The sequence below is a fragment of the Haliotis rubra genome, unplaced genomic scaffold, assembly GCF_003918875.1.
Source record: "Haliotis rubra isolate DU_JTF1 unplaced genomic scaffold, ASM391887v1 Scf2653, whole genome shotgun sequence".
Taxonomy (NCBI): domain Eukaryota; kingdom Metazoa; phylum Mollusca; class Gastropoda; order Lepetellida; family Haliotidae; genus Haliotis; species Haliotis rubra.
In genome coordinates, this window is record NW_025766729.1 from 11724 (window position 1) to 20430 (window position 8707).

Below are 8707 nucleotides of genomic sequence, written 5' to 3' on the forward strand. Positions count from 1 at the left end.
CAACAGCTAAAGCGACATTCAACATACACCTCCCATTACAAGCTACATTCACGACATACCCCCACCCACCACAGACACCACCCTAGACAACATTCTCCAGCAGTTACCAAAACACCAACAAACCCACCATAACAAACATCATAAACAACTATATTAACAATAACTACCCTACACAATAATACCATATATATATATACAGACACTTCCAATCAACCCAAACAAAACAACTGGTATAGACATACATGTCCAACAAAACCCCCCATTACAACCAACCTGCACTATACAAACCACACCTCAATACATACAGCAGAACTAACAGCTATCCTCACTGCACTGCACCTAATACCTAGCCTCAGACCATAATTATTTTCCTTCTTTGCTATCTACAGTGACATGCCAGTGCACCATAATTAATATCGGTCGTAGGCTGTTCTCCTGTTGCATGCTGACCAACCTGCCACTTGTCACTTAATCGGAGAAAAATATGGGCCTGGATCGACCATGTCAATTTTGCTGTATCCACTGTAAACAATGGTCAACGGAAGATTCTTGAGCGAAACACTCTCTAGACAGCCTTGAACTTGGGGTCAAATCAAGGAAGGCTGGTGTCAATACCATGAGTAGATTGTGGACCAAAAGATTTTGCAATAAAGTACAATGTCTTACCTTTCATTTAAGCTATCACAAGTCACCCTGAAAACATTAGCACAAACAGAACAGCCCATTTAAACAAGGCACTATATTCTCATATTTCTACTTCGGTCATGGTAAAAGTTAAAGAGGTAACTATGGTCTGAGGCCTATCAGGACACAAAAAGCGTCTGCAAATTTAATCAAAACTTCATCAATACTAAGCCCAGACACTATGTAAGGCTCACAGAAAATTTGAAAGCCCTAACTCATACACAACTTGACTTATACTCCTTTACACTATGCTGTATCTCTGGCATTTGAGTGTTAATTTTGGGCATGAAATAATTTCAAACACAATTCTAATTTGTCTATAACTCCATAACCAGGTGGAAATTGACAAAAACATCAAGTGTTCCTCTTTTGTTATTGCATGTGCTATCAAAGGACACTGGTTTCAGTCCATTAAAGCATTTTTTTCATTTTTTTTCTATTTTTATATACATACATGCATTTTATACTAAAATAATTCCATTAAAGTTCATATTTTTCAACAAAAATGAAAATTGAAACTGTTAAATTTTTATTCATTAGAAAACCCTATCTTTCACTCGTTAAATTGATTGGCTGCTCAAGCAGCTGTGTACAGCCAATCGAGGTGCAGCTAGTCACCAAAGAAGCGTGACCACTCTCACCTGACACCTGACCAATACCGACAAAGTGTCAGTAGGTGTGTATGGCTCAACTTCGTTGATTTACACGCGGTAACAAGACGTGTATGTCTTGAGTTTCCAACACATTTTCTAATACATACACCTGCTTGTCAGTGCCAGTGACAACACACAGAGATGGGGTATACAGGGTACATGTTGTGCTCAGAGCTCATTAGTTCTGTTCGACACAATACGATGAAAGGCGACCGCCAAGGAGAGAATCAAGTCACAGTTCAGCAAAGGCCATTACTCCCTGGAACAAAGGTCTCACCCTTGAATCGGAGAAGAGTCTGAAAGTGCATCTCCACCCCAGATACCCAGGACAGTCACTAGGTTGAGTCAGAAGACTTCTCCTGGTCACCAAGTCAAGGCTGGATGGAACTGGGCTGTCGTCAACACACTGATTGCGATGGCATCTCTTACTTCAGTGAGGCTGCTGCGTCCACTTCAACCAGCAAGCATGACCTGAAACAAGAGTCAAGCAAAGATGACTTGGAGGGTATGCGACTAGATCGACAATGAAAAGGTGGCGAGCATGGAACACAGCTCTGCGACTGCATCGGGTCAACATCCAGTGACTGTGACGACCCTCAGCTGCAGATAGCCAAGGAGAGAAAATGGGGAGCTTGCTGGAAAATAACACTGAAATGTGTCACATGTGACTTTGTAGCACCTGAAATGAAGTTATACAAAGAAATCGAGGCGGGTAAACCTGGGCCAAACCCAGCAACACCCAGCGTGGGACGGCTGCCTTGGGTCTACAGGACACACCTACAGGAAATCACGAGGCGAGGTTACTGATGGCCAACATGGACATTCCACCCCATGCAGGAGCAGTATGCAGAGGACCTCCAACAAGGTGGCTAAGGCTGTAACTGAACTTAACACTAAGGATATGGCAGAAAAGGTGGAGTTAGGTGAAGGAAGTTAATCGAAGAGAGGTACTGAGCCATGTGAGATGAACATTGCTATGGATGGCCGATACAACTCAACAACAATAGCAAGCAGGAAGAAGCCAGGGCAGAATGCATCACAAGCAATCGGCATCGCCTCGCTGAAACTGTTACTGACAAGAAGTTCATCATCGGTCGTCATTCCAGAATAAGCTCTGCTGGATTGGTGCCTGGCTGAAAGGAAAAGGCATGGATGTGAAATGTCCCGGGGCACCAGACACAGTACTGCGAACATGTGGGCCTTCACTCCAGTCTCTGAGTTCAATATGGGGAGAGAACATTGGTAATCAGCTTCGCACCACAGGGTGTACTCATAAAGTATGCCACAAATCATGGGGATTGAAGTCTGCAGATGGTATAGACAAAGCTCTGAAAGTGTTGGACCCAATGTGGAAGGTGTAAAGGCTAGCTGACCCCACCAACTTGGCTCAGGACAGTTCCCACAATGGTGGGTGAGATCTAAGGGCCTGACAAAAGCTTTATTTGTGAAATAAAGATTTACAGAGGCTTTTGTTGGACTTGGTCTCGGACAGCTATTGTATCTACTTACTTACAGAGCTGATTTTAGCAGATATGTTCCACGGCACTACTTGTACACATAAAATGGAAGCAAAGAAGGTGCTGAGCCAGGATGTCAAAGCACCGGTTGCAGCCTGATACTAAAAGAACTCATGAAAGATCATGCAGGTGAGCATGAAAACGCCGTGAGTATCTTACCAAGAGTGCTTGAAGCAACCCTCTCAAGTGCTACAGCGGCTGACTGCTCCAGGTGTGCCGGTACTCAGTTGTGTGTAGAGGAGGTGTAACAAACAGCTGGTGGCAGCGATCCATGTTCCTCGGCTGCAACAGTATCATCCTCATTTCAATATGGATGACAATGATAAACACTTGCTTAATGAAATTCTCAAAATGAAGTTAAGTGTAGAAGTGGTGGAACAAATGAAACTGTACACAGACACACAGAAATGTGAAGCTGCCAATCGATCACTGAGTATTTCTTTGCCAAAGAATGTAAACTTTTCAAGGAACATGATTGGGAGGGCTTCTTCCACAATTCACAGGCTCAACAATGGCCCTGGGACATCAGCAATCGACAAGTGCGACCATTCTGGGGTGAAACTTTCAAGCCGAGCTGTGCGGTCACTTGAACAAATGGACAAGGAGGCTACCTATCACAAAGACTGTCAGAAAAGCGCAGTGTTGTGAAAAACTTACACAGCATGTTGAAGTCTAAACAGACTGACAAGCAGAGGGGGACTACAGAAAGGGTCAGTTAGACCCTGTACCGTGTTTCATCAAAAAACATGAACATTCTTATTCAAAATATTGAAAATGTGCAGTGATGCTGCAGAACTGTATGTGCTAATTACTTGCTAAAGACAGATACTGTGTAACTTTAAGTTTAAATACATCATAATGTCTCTAAAGCTATGTGTTGTGAATAAGTGCTATGTCACAACTAACTGTGACTGTGGTGAAAATCAGGAAATATGAATAAAATTTTACTATATTATATGATATAGTATTTTTCATATACTTTGCCTTTGTTTTTCTGTTCTCCTATAACTTCAATGCCAAAAGGCAATCTGGGAAAGGTGCATGGCCTTTACACACACCCTGTTTACACAGGCCACTCCGTCTGCATTTATGCTGTGTCGAGCTCAGCGAGACAGGTGTTCGACATAGGTGCATTTACTGTTGTGGCACAAATGGCTGATGTCGTAATCACCTATGTCGAAGTTTTCCGTGTGTACTATGAAACTCAGCCAGTGAGCATGAGTATTACGCCACTGGTAGGCTATGGGGCAAAAATACCGCAATACCCCATACCCACTGTACCCCAGTCCACATATGACATATGCCATTTTCCTCATTGAGGACTGAATTATTCACAAACTTGGCTCTATATCTTTTGAAAAAGGCTTGAATATTAGCCATTTTAGGTATCACATGCATCTAAAAGGCGATGCGGCGTAGTGATACATACATTCACCATAATGGAACCAATCTGACTAAGTATGATGCGTCCGGCTCACTCCCACTAAAACAATATGCAATCAGAAAATTGAAATAAATTCATAAAAAATGTAAAATAAAATATTGTCAGTTGAAAACAAATGTATACATATTTCAAATGTTCCTGTCAGTCAATATGCAAAGTTTCAAGTGAATATTGTGAAAAATAACAGACATATAGCAAATTAAACACTTGCACTACCTTCACCATATCAGGCCTCAGACAACAATTATTTTCCTTCTTTGCTATCTACAGTGACATGCCAGTGCACCATAATTAATATCGGTCGTAGGCTGTTCTCCTGTTGCATGCTGACCAACCTGCCACTTGTCATTTAATCGGAAAAATATGGGCCTGGATCGACCATGTCAATTTTGCTGTATCCACTGTAAACAATGGTCACCGGAAGTTACGAGCCGAAACACTCTAGACAGCCTTGAACTTGGAGTCAAACCAAGGAAGGCTGGTGTCAACCTACCATGAGTAGATTGTGGACCAAAAAAGAATTTTGCAATAAAGTACAATGTCTTACCTTCCATTTAAGCTATCACAAGTCACCCTGAAAACATTAGCACAAACAGAACAGCCCATTTAAACAAGGCACTATATTCTCATATTTTACTTCGGGTCATGGTAAAGTTAAGGGGTAACTGTGGTCTGAGGCCTATCAGGACACAAAAAGTCTGCAAAATTCAATAAAACTTTCATCAATACTAAGCCCAGACACTATGTAAGGCTCACAGAAAATTTGAAAGCCCTAACTCATACACAACTTGACTTATACTTCTTTTACACTATGCTGTATCTCTGGCATTTTGAGTGTTAATTTTGGGCATGAATTAATTTCACAACAGCCCATTTAAACAAGGCACTATATTCTCATAATTTACTTCGGGGTAAAGTTAAGGGGGTAACTGTGGTCTGAGGCCACCTACCCTCCACAAACTAATTTCTAATTCTCTCCGACTCACTAAACTCCATTAGGCAAATACATAACAAGTACTCCAAATCTCTCCCTGATCTCATTCATAATATTACAATCCAAACAGTCTCACCTAAACGAGCAAATAAAACCATAACTTTCACCTGGATACCAGGCCATTCACCTGGATACCAGGCCATTCACCTGGATACCACGCCATTCACCTGGACACCAGGCCATTCAAACATAATAGGAAACGACACAGCAGATACAAAACAGCCAGGAACACACAAATCACCAAATATAAACTTTCATACATCCAAAGCAGAAACTAAACAACTCATTAAATCAAATATACTACATACTGACTTTCAACACAACATAAACAACAATAAATCAACATGGGTTACTTCCATAATAAAATCACCCTTAAGGAAAATCCTACATTCTCAAACATTAAAAAATATTGGCACGGCCATAAACAGACTTATCACAGGCATCTGAAACCTCAACCACACACTTTACAAACAAAATAGACATGCAGATGGACTATGCACACACTGTAATAACCCAAGAAGACATAAATCACATACTCATACACTGCCCTAGCTATGCTCAATGATTTTTCAAACATGTGATTTTATTATTTAAAAATGGCTTTATCTCATATGAACCTTAAGAAAGAAAACCATATTTTTATTGATTTTTGAGTGTCCATATATCTCATGCAAAAATCCTACAAAAATGGCACCGTCAGGACCCCCAAGAAACAAACAAAACAGAAAAGTGACAACCGGTGCATAAAAATTTAACTTTTGGTGGAAAAATGAAATCTTTAAATCACAAATGTGTCCTTATCAATGCTGATTGGTGGGAACAGAAGTTAAGGTCAAGGGTGTTCAATGTGATTTTATAAATGGAAAAATAGTGGAGAAAAAATAGCGGGAAATGGATGAAATTCTCCCAAAACATGCATTAATGTCTTTACACTCGGTGTAGTCAACCACAAATTCAAAGGAGAAGTGTTAAAAGGAACTAAAAGTGGAAGATATGTTTTTATTGAATAGTTGCATATACATAGAATTGAGAGTACAAGTTTCCTGTCTTGTGTAATATGTTGCAGTCATCAGTGATTATCATTGCGTGATACCGTTGGTCAGTTTAGTCTAGCCCTACTTGATGATAAATCTTTGATTTAGGGAATGTATAACGATTTTGATGATCATTTATTCATTTGAAAAATATGTGTAATATCCACCAGTATGTAATACCTTGTCTGTCAGTCTGTCTGTCTGTCCTGTCCGATCCGTCTGCCAATTCATTTTCGTTTCCAGAGCAGAACTTGAAAACCGTTCATTATTTCTTTCTGAAACTTTGCATGCATCAGACAAATTACTGAACTTAGAAATGCCTTTTGATATTTTTCAGAATACTAAAATTTCAATTTAATGGCTAGACTTGATTCCAGGTAAGGGTTTGTTTATGGATCGGCAAAATGATCTTAGGATTTATGTGGAACTGGTGGGATAGTCATCTTCTGATGATTTTGTTGTCACATTGATATAGAATAAACCTGACTTGACTTAATTTGATATAATAACTACTTTTCAAAACAAATATAAAAATATATATACTAATTTACTAAATATTAACTCATGTGAAATTAAATGAAATTGTAGAATTGCCAAGACAGAAGGCCATGGGCTCTTAATAGACAAAGGCTGATCATTTTATATTTTGCAGTCAGATTTTCCCAATTTGTTTCATTTGCAGATTGTCTAATGTGTCTGGACTGAAGCGACCCTTTCTCATTGAAAAAGCCACAAAACTTTTACAAAATCACCCAGATTAGCATTAGCGGTGGGGGTGGGGGTGTTTAGATTTCAAAGGAGGTAATTCGATCATGAAATTGATAGAAATGCAGACCACATGTGAAAGTCACCCATTTTGAATTTGTTTTAAAATGCCTTTGTCACTTGAAAAAAAATATTTAAGGTATGATTTATTAAGTATATACTTTTTTCTTTAAAATAAAGAAAGTTTCATTAGTGCAATAAGACATTTTCCCCACAAAATCAAATTTTCAAAAACATATTTCATCATAACAAAACTATTAAACCACGTCTAGCTCTAAATATAGTTATTACACAGCTGCCATTTACCACAGCCTGTAGTGCACATACTATTTCCCATCTTTGTAGAAGGGATTTGCTTCCAATCAACGTAAACTGAAGGGTACCCTCATGATGACCAGGTCCTGGGTTTCAGCCCACACTGACTGAGGTCAGGATGAGTTATCTGCCCTTGGCTGGAGCATTGCTACACGGCCAGCTACAAAAGTCAAACATTAAGCAACTACAAAACAACATTCCCCCTAAATATCACAACAGCATCCCACTACTCCTCAACCCACACAACACAAAAAGCATCTTCAACGCCTGACAGTATTTCTACAAAACTCAAACCTTCAAAAGAATCTAGAACTTACTAAATAACTACAGTCGTCTCTCTCACCTCCCACCTACTGCAACATTCAGGCCAGCCAGCCGTTCCAAACCCCAGTTATCCATTCTGCTCCCTACCACTTTAGACCCGGCGCTCAATTTCATTTATCCATACTCTGCGCATACGCTCGCCTCCCCCTCGCCAATGTAAACAACCCGTCACCAAGCCCATACTACCAAGGTCAAGGCCAGCCAACAGCCAGATCACTACCCCGTCGGCGAAATTGGCAGCTGCCAGCTAGCAGATGTTAAACATTTAATTTCGTTCGTTCGTTCAACTCTCCCGCTCACAGCAGCCGCCACTGTAAACACATCCATTATGTAACACCCTCCCACCCACACATTTTAACAGTTTTACTACCGCCTCTCCCTCTACCCAAACCAACACTGGAAAAAATCCACATTTACAAGCCTCGAAATGTCCTGGAAAGATGATGTTTCCAAGACATTTCCAATTTTGGAAAGATGATGTTTCCCAGACATTTCCAATTTTGGAAAGATGATGTTTCAAAATTTCCGAATTTTGGAAATATCCGCAAGAACAGATAACTGGTGGTGATGGTAAACGATTGTTCTGCCTGGGCTAATTGCTATAGCGGCATACGCAGCGGCATGAAGTGTTTCATGGGGGCGTTAAGGCGACTGGCGGTAGTCTTTGATGTTAGATGTTGTTTTGGTAATGATTGTTTAAGGCTTTTAACGAAAGGATTATCGACTTGCCTGAGTCGAAACTGCAGTGGTGAACACGTTTTTAAATGTTCAATGCTTTGGGTGAAAAGTGAATTTGTCACGTTTGGATTTAAGTATGTGGCATCGTAAGGTTATATCTAGTGAGTGAGAGTTAATTTCGTACAAGGGCCACCGACCCGTTCTACAATTATGAAGATGACAATACAATCCAGCGCCATATATAATATTGGGCTGTATACTAACATGTACAATGTCTCATTTAATCTTATACCCTATAT

At 40.2% G+C, this 8707-nt stretch overlaps 1 long non-coding RNA gene across 1 annotated transcript; it reads right to left on the reverse strand.

Annotated features, from left to right (window-relative positions):
* Positions 1-1725: 1725 nt before the first annotated feature.
* On the reverse strand, positions 1726-7844 carry LOC124280358. Its single transcript, XR_006899662.1, has 3 exons — positions 7724-7844; positions 3014-3136; positions 1726-1808 (listed from the first exon to the last, which is right to left on the reverse strand). It is a non-coding gene; the product is annotated as an uncharacterized LOC124280358 (long non-coding RNA).
* Positions 7845-8707: the final 863 nt, after the last annotated feature.